General features: G+C 45.0%; 1 protein-coding gene across 3 annotated transcripts in view; it reads right to left on the minus strand.

The window, feature by feature from the left end:
* Positions 1–1144: 1144 nt before the first annotated feature.
* The window catches only part of LOC110526336 (CD276 antigen), a 75002-nt gene continuing 60708 nt past the window's right edge, over positions 1145–15438 (minus strand). For 2 of the 3 annotated variants that reach the window (XM_036980688.1, XM_021607214.2), the window contains one exon: positions 1145–2081. The gene's annotated coding sequence lies outside the window, so the exon portion shown is untranslated. The remainder of the gene's footprint in view (positions 2082–15438) is intronic. The other variant, XM_021607212.2, reaches the window with a different exon arrangement.

Below are 15438 nucleotides of genomic sequence, written 5' to 3' on the forward strand. Positions count from 1 at the left end.
AAATTACAGCATTGTGCTATGTGTGACAGTCTTCCAAATGAATGAGGGCTCGGCGTTTGGTCCACTTGTCTCGCTAGAATGATTTTTCAATCTCAAGGTGCAACAACAGTGTCTAAAGAAGCACTCAGTGACAGGACCAGTCATTGAGTCTGGTGTAGAGTTCATGCTCCATCTCAGCTTGATGGAATTGATGGGAGAAGGCCAAACTTACAGAGACATTGAAGTCTGAAGACGTTTGTATGAAATAAATAAATAAAAATGTATGAGTTTGGTTTCCGTTTCCCCTGTTCGTTACTCATCCTAGCACAGTAATCACCACATGCTATCTGCCCCCCTATTCCTCACCTGTAAGATTTAGAACTCCTTGCAGACATCCTGAATTTAGGGAGGCCAGGCAACATAGTATAGACTTTGAGGCTGGCATTTTCTTTCTTAAATCCCATGACATTTCCTCCCTGCTCCTGAATGGGAGAATGAGAGTGACATAGAGAGGGGGCAACCAAATAAACCCTTCCAAGGAGCTGAAGCCACTAATCTGTAATTTAATTTCAAGCGGGTGTCTGGGCCATGAGGACACATGGCAAGGTCAAGGGCTACTGTACAGAGAGCGAGAGAGAGATGTGGATTTGGAAGCACAGCCTTCGGTTTGATCAACAGCTTCATCCAGCTTAGAAGGAATAGTGATGGGTTGGGGGGGGGTAACCCTTCCCTTCCTACCTCTCAGAGACAGCCAGCCTGTCTGTTCCACCAGCCCAACCGCAGCCACTTATTTCACACACGGCAGTAGCAAATACTCCTGGAGGAAATTCATTATTCAAACAACTAAGATGTTTGGGATGAATAAGCATCTGCAAGTCCCTAAGAACGTGAGAGCGTAACTGGCAATTTAACACGTCCGGCTAGATCCACATGTAAATGAAAGATTTGTATTACTTTTCACCATTATTCTTGTTTTCCTCATTATGTAGAGGAGTGTAGTCTGCAGATAAATCAGCTCTAATGGAGAAGTGGAGGTATGAATTGTGAGCAGTGTGGCTAATCCCATGGGTAAGGAGATATGTGTAATAGAGTGGACCTTGTTCTCCATGAACACACATGCAGTGGCCCTGGAAATGGACGCAATAATTACCAGTGACCGCTCGGGAACATTTTCACCATGTCTCTTTAATGCGAATCGGCACTGGGTTCTTTCATGGACGGCTTTGGCATTCATACGCACATTGACATTTGGCACAAGGACCTGCTCGAGTACCTGTACACTGTAACAGAACTTATACAATCACCCACCCACCCTCCATCTTGAATTCATAAAACATTCCACCTTGGCAGTTAAGAGTAGCTGAGAAGAGTCCATGTTCATTAAAAACCTTACATATAAGGCTGCTGTCAGGTCAGTGAGAGAACCAGGGTGTATCCCATGCACCATTTGCGGTTTGTTCGAGCTTAGCTGGCATTCAATTTCAATTCCCCCAAGTTATTGAATATACGAGAGCGGTAGACACTGACAGGTACAAGTTACTCCACGGGCAACCATTAATTAGTGAGTCGAGGAGTAAATGGAGAGTTACACAGCTACACTCTGTCTCTGGCAGGTAGGCAGCAAGGGAGACGCTGATGGCAGCCTCAGCTTGGTCATCTCTTAAGCTGTTCACTTCCTATTAGAAATGAGATTCTGGGACTCTCAAACTTCCTACCTCGATACATAGTGAAGAGAAAATGTTGTCCAGGTTCGAGACAGGGAGCCTGTCAAATCCAATGGCCTTCAAGTGGAGCTTCTCTTTAGCCTATTGCATAGAAATGAATACGACTCCACACCCGCGTTCATATACTTTGTTAATTGAAGGAGTAGCAGGGGAAGGGAAATGTAGAGTGCTGTAATAGGATATGATGGGTTTATGGCTTTTTGGAAGCCCAGGAGGAAGTGGTCCTGTAGGGATGGGTATGATGGACTCATTGTCAGCTCAGTAAGGACGGGAAACTGTGTGGGTAGGAGCCAGTGGAACCAGTCTCTCCGTTGATGGATAGGTGTAGTGGGATTAAATATAAGACTCATCGCTGTCTCACCGTCTGTCTCCTCACTGCTGAAAAAAAAATTAAAAATAATATTGTGTTAGAGAGAGGGAGGTTGTCAGACCAAAACCTTATAGGGATTTGTGCTGTGGAGAAAAAACATTACCGAGACACTTTCTTATTCCAACAGGACAATATTACGGTTTGTTCCTTTTGATGACTGCAACATCCCAGTCTTTATCCACTTTACCTGTTTTCCATATTACAGGTAACTCTTCTAAACTTTTAATGTAGTTTACCCACTCCGGTCCCAATAGACCCCTCCACACCACTGCTAATGCTACCACAGCAAATTAAACTGCTCTCCCTGAATCATTAAACTGGTTCGAGAATTAACTCAGACACACAGGGTTTATAATGGGGCGGCAGGTAGCCTAGCGGTTAGAGCGTTGGGCCAGAAACCGAAAGGTTGCTAGATTGAATCCCGAGCTGACAAGGTAGAAAATCTGTCGTTCTGCCCCTGAACAAGGTAGTTGACCCACTGTTCCTAGGCCGTCATTGTAAATAAGTATTTGTTCATAACTGACTTGCCTAGCTAAATAAAGGATAAATAAATAAAATAATGTCACACGTGAAGCTCTCCTAGTTTCAGATTTTAAAAAGCAATATAGCAGGGTATAACCGCAGAGGTTCAGTTTAGATATGTAAATAGAGTGGATTACCCAAAACTACCTGAAACATACTGCTCTGGATTTCCAATTGAAAAGAAAAGATTTCAAAAAAATTATAATTTGTTTACATTTTTCAGTAAAATTATAATTTAAAGATGTACATGAAAGGAAATATATATATATTTAAAAAAAAACAAAGTTTGAGGAAGAGGAATACTTAATGCATTATGACATTTTGCAGTAGCCTACATGCTCTTTGTTCCAGAAAGGCCTCATCTCTACTTCCTGTCCAAACCTGTCATGCTTATAAAGCTCCTTTTGATTCTGATCTGTCTGGAAGGACTGAGATTGCAGACCATCAGCAGATGTAATACTCTTACGCTTTTGGTGTATGCTGTCTTGGTTACTTTGGCTGGAAAAATGGCTGCTGCCACTGTTTGGAAAACTCTCTATCACTTCTTAATCATTACATATTTTCCCCTGACTGTATCTGTGGCACGTGATATATCTCTATGAAGTGGCGAAACTGTAAATAAAACAACAGAGACAACTTGATGAATTGTACAAGTCAAAAGAAGTCAGACTGTTGACATCTGAGTCCTGCCAGTTTCCTAGAGGTCTCTGTAAACTCGGTGGCTCTGGATATCCATATATAATAAACAGCAGCTCTCCATTTGAAAACTCACTCCAGTTCCCACTTTCCTTGCCTCCTCTCAGAGGGCAGTGCAGCTTGCCTCCTCTCAGAGGGCAGTGCAGCTTGCCTCCTCTCAGAGGGCAGTGCAGCTTGCCTCCTCTCAGAGGGCAGTGCAGCTTGCCTCCTCTCAGAGGGCAGTGCAGCTTGCCTCCTCTCAGAGGGCAGTGCAGCTTGCCTCCTCTCAGAGGGTAGTGCAGCTTGCCTCCTCTCAGAGGGCAGTGCAGATTGCCTCCTCTCAGAGGGCAGTGCAGCTTTCCTCCTCTCAGAGGGCAGTGCAGCTTGCCTCCTCTCAGAGGGTAGTGCAGCTTGCCTCCTCTCAGAGGGCAGTGCAGCTTGCCTCCTCACAAAGGCCAGTGCAGCTTGCCTCCTCTCAGAGGGCAGTGCAGCTTGCCTCCTCTCAGAGGACAGTGCAGATTGCCTCCTCTCAGAGGGCAGTGCAGCTTGCCTCCTCTCAGAGGGCAGTGCAGCTTGCCTCCTCTCAGAGGGCAGTGCAGCTTGCCTCCTCTCAGAGGGCAGTGCAGCTTGCCTCCTCTCAGAGGACAGTGCAGATTGCCTCCTCTCAGAGGGCAGTGCAGCTTGCCTCCTCTCAGAGGGCAGTGCAGCTTGCCTCCTCTCAGAGGGTAGTGCAGCTTGCCTCCTCTCAGAGGGCAGTGCAGCTTGCCTCCTCTCAGAGGGCAGTGCAGCTTGCCTCCTCTCAGAGGGCAGTGCAGCTTGCCTCCTCTCAGAGGGTAGTGCAACTTGCCTCCTCTCAGAGGGCAGTGCAGCTTGCCTCCTCTCAGAGGACAGTGCAGTTTGCCTCCTAATCCATCATAAAAATGAACACAACACAATATTTTCACACCTGCATGTTCTCATCGGATTCAAATCTACTTTTAGATATTCCCCCTTTGGAAATGCATGATGTGTGTGTTCAAACAGGGGGTCATTCTTATAGAGTCCAGGACAGCAGCATTCTGAAATGAATTTCAGAAATGAAAGACCACCCCAGACCTTTACCAAAGCCTTTACCAAAGGCTATAGAGATTGTTTGGCTGTATATGCGACACGATACACTAAAAAAACTCTCATATCTTCACGTCAGACTCCTGACTGAATAGACTGGGAAGTTAACACAGACTATCCAAACTTGAAGAAAACTTTCTCTCTATCCAAGAGCTCCAGCAGACAGACATCAGGAGGACAGAACCATCCTATCCCACTTCTTCTTAGCAGGTTGAGACGCTGCATGCTGACGGACAGTTTCATTTACAGCCAGTGCAGGGGATTGCACACTAATTTACTCAGGCTATAGGAGACTGTTCACTTAAAGCAGCAGTGTGCTGGGTCCATTCTAATGAGCCACTGTAAATCCACACTGCACTCATTTCAGTCCTCATTTGCATTGAAATGGAAGTGCCATATTTCATTCTCTTCCTTGGTAACCTTCCACCACTTATTTATATATTTGGAGAACCCTGTACAGGGAGCCACGGGCACGCTGTTTTCAGACATTGATGTAAATGACAACAATCTGAGTCATTATCAGAGAACAACTCCAGCTGGGGGGTTCTGACATAAACACAGACGTTTCCAGAAGTCAATATGCAGCTTTGGAGAGATCTTACAACGGTCAAGGTAAGACAGGTTGTCCATAAGGCATTATGAAATACACAGTGTCCTTATAAAGATGTATTGAGCACTTCATTTGTATACCTTGTATACATTTGTATAATTTGCATAAATGCATGTGGTTTATGCATTGTAACACTGCTGGTGGTAAGCACACCACAATGAAATATTACGGACATGACAATGATAAACAATGCTCAGAGTAAACCGTTCCGTCATACATACCCTCCAAGACGTCGCAGTCACAGCTTCACTGACTGTCACCTCAACGCAGCCTCACACATCGCACACACGCCAAATAAACGTCATATGTGCCTTTCCTCGTATTTTTATTATGTTGTGTGATTTCCCCCCTCCAATTTCCTCCAAGCCCCCCCTGGTGTTAATTATCAGGCTTCTTTCCCCTAGAGCAGCACAGAGCTGTGGAAGTGCATTAATCTTGATTCTACACTCCAGTACAAAGCCTTGTTTGAAGAGACTCCTGTGGTAAGCCCCAAAGGCGGAGTGATTCAGAGTCAGAAGAAGAGAGAGGAGAGGGAGAAAGAAAAGAGTCGCAGATCGCTCTGTGTTTACACTGGGAAACCTGGCCGCCTGGCAAAGCAGCATGCAAACCATTCGTCCCCTTCTTCCTCAGTGTTATAATCATCATCTGTATGATGAATATCAAGCTGTGCGTCTGTGATGACGTCAGAAGGGACCATGGGCTGTTATGGTTTATTGATTTGGACTGTGGTGGAGTAATGAGGTCACTTTCATGTCATCATCCCATTCCCACTCAGTGGACTGATGGCTGCTGAGTGGACCTGTCGGTGTTCTGGGGACTAACTAGGAGCTCTACAATTAAATCTGACCCATTTCTATGTTCCAAATTGTCTCTCCAGCCATGTAATTTAATGGTCTGCTCGCATTGCTTTAGTGTAATTACAAGGTTTTCAAAACATGTTCCTTCGTTAAAAAATTTAGTATATAGTGAGCCTTGTCCATGGATCCTGTGTAGCTAGTAATTGGCGGCAAATCAATGTTAGTGAATTTTTGAGGCTACTATACTGTTCTGTAGCTGCTGGTCTGCTGCTGGCTGGTCACTCTGCTCGCTCTCATCTAATATGTTATCCACATCATTGCACAGATACAGACAGAAGCACACTCTCTGACAGACACGTCTACCGCCCTCACCTAGGATTTTATTTTTAATTAACACAGGTCATTCCAGATATTTCCACCAATGGAAAGACAGAGATTGTATTACGATTTCCATTTCAGGAAGTTGTTTTAAGCCTGTGTCGGGTCAAATAATCATTAATTGCACTGTCATCACTGTGCCTGAATGACAGAATTCATGAGAGCTCATTCATTTAAACAATCACAGTGTCTAGGTTGAGGAAGGTGATCCTTTTGAAACCTTCTAGAACTGGAATTCAGAGGGCTTTAAATGGCAAAAAATGTTATGCCCTTGATTTCTTGTAAATCGTTAGTCCTCAGTTCTAGAATAGATTCTCATTATGAAATATAGTTCTACAGTATTGAGGCACTAAGCCCAGTTTGCCAACACAGTGATACACATCTTTCAGCTCTGACGCCTTTCATTTGGAGCCATGTATTTTCTCCCTGAGCTTTATAACACTGACTGACATAAAAATATATCTTAGGCTGCATTTACACAGGCAACCCAATTCTGATTTTTTTTCTCACTAATTGGTATTTTGACCAGTCAGATCAGCTCTGGAAAAAGATCTGATGTGAAAAGATCTGATGTGATTGGTCAAAAGACCAATTAGTGGAAATAATATCAGAATTGGGCTGACTGTAAACGCAGCCTCACAGTCTACAAATCCAGCATATTTGTGCCTATTCCCATTTGGGTATGCTAACTACTCTATTTACATTTCTGCCTTCTGTAATTCTCTTGATGTTCTCAACACACACCTTTCCTTTGCTGACAACAGTTTAGCAGTATGTATTTCATTTAGCCAATTTAAAAGAACAGTGTTTCAACACAATTATACCAGCTCATATTTGAGATGACATTTGTAAAAGCTGTAAAAATGTCTGAAGGTGTGTGCTACTGTGTACTGTATGCCAGTGGAGGCCTCTATAAAAGTCCCAACCCCAGTAGGACACCTCATGTGGCCAATGAGAGAAGAGACAACAGTGCAGGTGCCAGGCTCCCGGCCCTCTGCCCCGGCGGGGGTGATGGAGGACGTGATGAATGCTCTGGAGGAGTATCTCACCATCCATGTAATGCAAGGGGGATTGGACAGTCAGGCCAGGGGCATCAGGACAGCAGCAGCGACCAAAGACCCTGAGCCAGGTATATTAAGTGTTGCTGACAGCCAGGTGACACCAGAGCTCTGTGTTGTGTTGACTGCACACGACTCAGTACCATGTCAACATGATGGAGTGATAAACAGCCTTCAGGATCCATAGATCACCTGAGACACTCCATATGTAATGTATATACAGTATGTACCTCTGCATGCATACCGCAGCCCACCGCACTGCACTGTCACGGGGCCCCAAGGCATAGAGTTGTAGTGAGGGAGGAGGGAAGGTGAGTGGTCTCCATGCTGTGTATTACATACCCAGGCTCTCCTCTGCATTATGAGTAATCTGTGCTAGTTAATTGAGCCCAGAGGCAGTTGGTTTCAATGAAGCCTCCTGTATTTTTTTGGGGTGCAAAATAGAAGAAAAATATCTCTCAGAGGAGCGGGGCTCTCTGTCGAGAGGCAAACAGAGCAGAACTCCTGCCGTGTTCATTAGCTGTCATTGATCAGTGATTCAGTCCCCACACTCCCGCTGCCTGCCACTGCACACTGATATTACGAGTTCCTTGTCATGAAAATCGTTATTAAGGTCCAAAAAAAAGTACAGCCAGCCCAGCAACTTTGGTCCTTGTATTTTATTTTTCACTGCACTATTATCTCCACTATTCTGATGCGTATGGCTCCACGCCAATCCTCCCCAAGCAAAGCTACAAAATACTATGCAGTCAGTGATATTCTGAGCAGCACAACTATCCATCCTAGACCATTCTCCAATATCAATATGATGCAGTTTTCTGCACATCTCCTTATTGGCTTTTCCTCAGTGGTCATCATCAGGTATCTGGTGCTTGTCACTTGGAGAAATGTACAGTACAGTATTATACGCTTGCATAGTCATTATCCTGATAAATGGCTGAGACAATAAGCTAAATAATGCACAGATGTGAGGATGAGGAGAGCGAGTCGGAGAGGGTGATTCCATAGCCAACACCTCCCAGGAGAGCTCTAGCCCAGCGTAAGTGTCCTGTCTGACATCATCAACATCAGACAAGCCTCGCCGCGGCGCTGAGACAACAGTAACCTGAGGAGCCGCGTCGCCTGGCGCCTGCCCTCTCCCCAGAAACACCCAAAGGTCACACCGACACGCCAAGCGAAGCTTATTCCTCACCTCACGCCAGCTCTCTTGCTCTCGCTGTCTCTCTCACTTTCAACGACGAGCCACGGCACAGCAGCTATACTTGAAATGCTCCAGGAACCATTTCCCATTTTTATATCTCACTTTATTTCTTCGCCTCGTTATCTCTTCCTCATTCTTATAAAAAAAGAGAAGAGTGCGGCTCCTCAAAGTGATGTGTCGTCTCTGCTCCCTAAAACAGGACAGAGACAGAATAAGCCCCTTGGCCAACACTGTAAAACATAACAATGAGATAGATTCTTAGAGTGACAGTCCAGAGTTTAAGTAGATATACAGGGGAGAATTAAATCAATATTTTAGAGCTCTAGTAGAAAAGAAGAGGGCCATTATCTAGAGCTAATTGTACCTATAGGGCCTGTCCTATTAGACGTATTAATATCTACTCTCTCATTGGAATTCATTTGTGGTAGTCTACTGGCTGTTGCTGGATGACTAGGCCATATGTCTCTCTGCCTCCTCTCGCACATTCACACTCACAGGATTTCCTTTATTCGCTTTGTGTCTGGCCTTGACAATTCATCCTCCTTCCATTGGCAGATATAATATCAGGGCATGTGTGCTGCAGCTCCCAGTACAATGGGATTCTGAGGTTCTCTTTGCATGACTCATTTGGAGTGATATGTCCTCCTGATTAACATGGATCATTAAATTGTGTCAAACGTACACGTTTATACTGCATATCTCACCATGCTATAGCCGATAACAAACGCAATCAGGCGGTCTATTAGCATTTTCTGGTAAAAGCCTACTAGCAGACAAGGTGAGAGTCTCCACAATGAATGACACTTCCCTCAAGGACACACAGTCCTCTGTGAGGAATTACAGGAGATGCTTCACCATTGTTCAATGTTTCAGGGAGCACTCACTACAGCTAATTACTAACCATGGCAACAGCTCTCAATGTGAACACAGTATGGACACGCAAGGTGAGTGAATTCCATACCCAGTGGCCTGCAGTTGTTGTATGAAATATAAGAATGAAGATTAGAAAATAATGAATCACATACAGATATATCAAGAAGGTGGTAAAAGGTTTTATGAAAACAAAAATGTCCCATGACACTAAAGCAAGATAATCAGATGCACTGAACTTACGTTATTTAATAAGACATGCTGCACTATGCATAAATGAGATAATCTATAAAAAAATGGCCACAGAAATATTAAAATAATTGATTGGTGGTGATTCAGCAGGAGAATATGGTTTACAGGATATTGGCCTGCAACAGTGATAGGACTGAACGTGAAGGTCAGGGCGTAGTAATGTCAGATAACCTCACAGACCGTGGCTCAAATGGCACCCTATCCCCTATATAGTGCACTACTTTTTAGCAGGGCTTATAGGATTCTATAGGAAATAGGGTGCCATTTTGGACTGAGAGTGACTCTTGGTGCCTCTACTTTATTTGGGGAAGTTAGAGGAAACGAGTTCCTCTGCCCTCTGTCATCATGGTTGGCTGTCACAGCCGTCAAAAGAAGTGGACCAAAGTGCAGCGTGGTGAGCGTACATTTTCCTTTTATTTAAAATGTTGCCAACAAAACAACAAACAAAGAAACAACCGTGAAGCTTACAGGGCTAAACCTGAACCTATAGGGGAGGGTCTGGGTGGGCATCTACTGTATCCACGGTGGTGGCTCTGGTGCGGGACATAGACCCCGCTCCACCTCTGGCTCACCCCACTTTGGTGGCGCCTCTGGTGTGGGGACCCTCGTTGCGGGCCCCGGACTGGGCACCCTCGCTGCGGGCCCCGGACTGGGCACCCTCGTTGCGGGCCCCGGACTGGGCACCCTCGTTGCGGGCCCCGGACTGGGCACCCTCGTTGCGGGCCCCGGACTGGGCACCCTCGTTGCGGGACCCGGACTGGGCACCCTCGTTGCGGGACCCGGACTGGGCACCCTTGCCGTGGAGCAGGCACCGGACTCAAACCTACTGGAGGCCTGGTCCGTGGAGGAGGCACGGGATAAACCAGGTTGGGGAGACCTACTGGAGGCCTGGTCCGTGGAGGAGGCACAGGATAGACCGGGCTGGGGAGACCTACTGGAGGCCTGGTCCGTGGAGGAGGCACAGGATAGACCGGGCTGGGGAGACCTACTGGAGGCCTGGTCCGTGGAGGAGGCCCAGGATAGACCGGGCTGTGGGGGGAGCACTGGAGATCTGGTGCGTAGCCTTGGCACCACTCTTCCAGGCTGAATGCCCACTCTAGCCCGACACGTGCGGGGAGCTGGTGAACTGGGGAAACCGTGCATAGAGCCGGCGCATAACTCACCGGGCTGTGGAGGCGCACCGGAGGTCTGGGGCGCCAAGCTGGCACAAGACGTGCAGGGCTGGGGAGGCACACAGGAGGCCTGGTGCGTGGGGCTGGCACAGTCTTCACCAGACGGCTAGCACGCACCTCAGGACGAGTATGGAGAGCTGACTCAGGTGACATCAACCCGAGGACACGCTCCGTAGGGCGAATGTCGTGCCTCATGCACCAACACAGCAACTCTCTAATAGCTCTCTCCTCCAATCTCCCCATCAACTCCTTCACTGTCTCTGCTTCACTCCCTTCGCTCCCCTCCAATTTCACCCGACTGGCTCTGGTTCCATCCTCGGCTCCGCCAACCGTCCCGTGTGCCCCCCCAAAAGTTTTTTTTTGGCTGCCTCTCCTGGCCACGCTGCTTGGTCCTTTGGTGGTGGGAAGTTCTGTCACAGCCGTCAAAAGAAGTGGACCAAAGTGCAGCGTGGTGAGCGTACATTTTCCTTTTATTTAAAATGTCGCCAACAAAACAACAACCGAAGACACAACCGTGAAGCTTACAGGGCCAAAGTGCCACTAACAAAAGTCAACTACCCACACTGAAAGGAGGGAAAAAGGGCAACCTAAGTATGATTCCCAATCAGAGACAACGCTAGACAGCTGTCCCTGATTGAGAACCATACCCGGCCAAAACCTAGAACTAAAGAAACATAGAAAACAAAACATAGAATGCTCACACAAATCACACCCTGACCAACCCAAAATAGAGACATAAAAACCTCTCTAAGGTCAGGGCGTGACATTGGCCCTCTCAGCAATTGTAATTTTTTTGACTGGATCCAATCACTGTATGAATAAAAACATACTGTGACCGTATATATACTGTCACGTTCTGACCTTTATTTCCTTTGTTTTGTCGTTATTTAGTATAGGGCAGTCTATGTTTGTTTTTCTATGATTTTGGGATTTCTATGTTTTGGCCTAGTATGGTTCTCAATCAGAGACAGGTGTCAATAGTTGTCTCTGATTGAGAATCATACTTAGGTAGCCTGGGTTTCACAGTTTGTGGGTGATTGTCTATGTTAGTTGCTTGTGTCAGCACAGTTCTCATTATAGCGTCACGGTTGTGATTCGTTTATTGTTTTTGTATAGTTTGTATTCAGTGTTCAGTGTTTTCTTTTATTTAAAAAATCATCATGAACACATACCACGCTGCATTTTGGTCCGCTTCATACGACGATCGTGACATATACGCACAATAAAGATATTGATATCACTGTCTTGACACCAAATAACTTTGCTTTGCGTTTTTACAGCAAGAGAAACATCTGTATTATTTGCATAGTAACATAATATGTGTGCATTGACAAAGCGTGTGTCAGCTGAAATGCAGTGTCAGCTCCTTCACTCCAGCTGGCCCTTGTGATTATTCTCCAAATGTGATGAATATAATTATAGGGAAACTATCCCATCGTCATATTAACAGATCCATGTCTTGAACCCCTAAACCTGCCCTATGAAATCTGGATGGAAGGAAAATAAAGAGGAAGCTCTCACACTGCATTCATTGCTTCCTTTAATGTGACAGGTTCAATCTTAGTTGGGTCAAAATTGATGGAAAGCTTCTGAAACGCCTCTAAAAATATCCACGAGCAATATCAAACATGCTCGTCATAATGAAAGAGGAAAATATAGATTTCACAGAAAACGCTGTTGTAACAAAAATGTGCTTGGCATTCATAACCTCCCTGTGTCAGCTAGTGAAGCTTTCCTAAAATAGTCAGAACACGGTACCCAAGCTGGGCTTCCTGGCCTGGGCAGTCCTCTCCTTCAGGCCTAGGCAGGAAGGGGAGGACCAGGGGAGTGAGGTGGAGCCTGACACAGCCTCCCAATGCTTGGCCTGCCGATGGGCCAGCCCATCCCTCTCTAAAGACAGGCAGCAGACCAGGGGCCACACAGGCCAGGCTCCAGTCACTGGGTGATGGGTGAGGCCTCACAGTCTGCCACTGCATTACTGGTGTGATCTGTGGAGGGTCCACCTGACCCTCACTACAGAGAGACAGGCAGACAGACAGATAGATAGACAGAGAGTATACTGCACTGGGCTGTTCTGTTCTGGGAGAGGAAATACACCACACCACACCATCCAGACACTCCATAAGTCTCTCTAGACAGTGTCGTTACACAGCTGCATGGTAGGTAACCATACTGTACAGTGCCTTGCGAAAGTATTTGGACCCCTTGAACTTTGCGACCTTTTGCCACATTTCAGGCTTCAAACATAAAGATATAAAACTGTTTTTTTTTTGTGAAGAATCAACAACAAGTGGGACACAATCATGAAGTGGAACGACATTTATTGGATATTTCAAACTTTTTTAACAAATCAAAAACGGAAAAATTGGGGGTGCAAAATGATTCAGCCCCCTTAAGTTAATACTTTGTAGCGCCACCTTTTGCTGCGATTACAGCTGTAAGTTGCTTGGGGTATGTCTCTATCAGTTTTGCACATCGAGAGACTGAAATTTTTTCCCATTCCTCCTTGCAAAACAGCTCGAGCTCAGTGAGGTTGGATGGAGAGCATTTGTGAACAGCAGTTTTCAGTTCTTTCCACAGATTCTCGATTGGATTCAGGTCTGGACTTTGACTTGGCCATTCTAACGCCTGGATATGTTTATTTTTGAACCATTCCATTTTAGATTTTGCTTTATGTTTTGGATCATTGTCTTGTTGGAAGACAAATCTCCGTCCCAGTCTCAGGTCTTTTGCAGACTCCATCAGGTTTTCTTCCTGAATGGTCCTGTATTTGGCTCCATCCATCTTCCCATCAATTTTAACCATCTTCCCTGTCCCTGCTGAAGAAAAGCAGGCCCAAACCATGATGCTGCCACCACCATGTTTGACAGTGGGGATGGTGTGTTCAGGGTGATGAGCTGTGTTGCTTTTACGCCAAACATAACGTTTTGCATTGTTGCCAAAAAGTTCAATTTTGGTTTCATCTGACCAGAGCACCTTCTTCCACATGTTTGGTGTGTCTCCCAGGTTGCTTGTGGCAAACTTTAAACTACACTTTTTATGGATATCTTTAAGAAATGGCTTTCTTCTTGCCACTCTTCCATAAAGGCCAGATTTGTGCAATATACGACTGATTGTTGTCCTATGGACAGAGTCTCCCACCTCAGCTGTAGATCTCTGCAGTTCATCCAGAGTGATCATGGGCCTCTTGGCTGCATCTCTGATCAGTCTTCTCCTTGTATGAGCTGAAAGTTTAGAGGGACGGCCAGGTCTTGGTAGATTTGCAGTGGTCTGATACTCCTTCCATTTCAATATTATCGCTTGCACAGTGCTCCTTGGGATGTTTAAAGCTTGGGAAATCTTTTTGTATCCAAATCCGGCTTTAAACTTCTTCACAACAGTATCTCGGACCTGCCTGGTGTGTTCCTTGTTCTTCATGATGCTCTCTGCGCTTTTAACGGACCTCTGAGACGATCACAGTGCAGGTGCATTTATACGGAGACTTGATTACACACAGGAGGATTGTATTTATCATCATTAGTCATTTATGTCAACATTGGATCATTCAGAGATCCTCACTGAACTTCTGGAGAGAGTTTGCTGCACTGAAAGTAAAGGGGCTGAATAATTTTGCACGCCCAATTTTTCAGTTTTTGATTTGTTAAAAAAGTTTGAAACATCCAATAAATGTCGTTCCACTTCATGATTGTGTCCCACTTGTTGTTGATTCTTCACAAAAAAATACAGTTTTATATCTTTATGTTTGAAGCCTGAAATGTGGCAAAAGGTCGCAAAGTCCAAGGGGGCCGAATACTTTCGCAAGGCACTGTACATCCTCTTCAGATACCAAGCTGAATACTATAAACTGAACATCAGAGATATTTCTCCAATAGTTAGATAGCTAGCTATTTAGCGGCTTGCTTTTTGAGGAGTGTGTATGTCTACATGGCAAGCAGGGTTGGGTAGGTTACTTTCTAAATCTAATCCGTTACTGTTACTATTTACCTGTCCAAAGTTGTAATCAGTAAAGTACATTTTGGATTACCCAAACTCAGTAGTATAATCGGATTACTTTCAGTTACTTTTGGATTACTTTCCCCTTAAGAGACATTACAAGAAGACAAACAGAATCCATAAAACGCATTTGGTGTGTCCTCATAGTGGTCTCTGGCTTGTGGTCAGAGAAGAAAATTAAACTTGCATCTTTTCTCAATACTGAGATACTGGTGTCATAACGTATTTTTATTTATTTTCGCAAGATCCTTTCTGGATTTCAACATAATCCAATAAGTAATTATCTAGTTTTTCAAAAGTATCTATAATCTAATTACTGTTTAGAGTAACAGTTTTTTTGTGTAATCAGATTACATGTAACTGATTACATGTAATCATCAGTTACTCCCCAGCCCTGAAGGTAGTGTACTGTACTATAGGTTGGTGGGCTGAGCTGACAAGCATCATCCCTCTAAATGATTTAAGCAGTCAAATTCCTCTCACTTTTTTTTAACGTGTTAGATAAATACAGTGAGCAAAAGATTGGCATAGTCGAATTCACTGAAGGGAGCAAATAAACTGTAAGAAACAGGTTATAAATAGGCTGACTTGTTGAGGTCACGGAGACTATTATCAACACCTACGTGTCTGTCTGGCTGGGAGAGAGAGAGAGAACGAGCGAGAGAACGAGAGAGACAGAGAGAGAGAGAGAAAGTTGATGCTTCTCACTTTACAACCAGCATTTCTATTT

This window comes from Oncorhynchus mykiss, chromosome 6 (assembly GCF_013265735.2).
Source record: "Oncorhynchus mykiss isolate Arlee chromosome 6, USDA_OmykA_1.1, whole genome shotgun sequence".
NCBI lineage: Eukaryota > Metazoa > Chordata > Actinopteri > Salmoniformes > Salmonidae > Oncorhynchus > Oncorhynchus mykiss.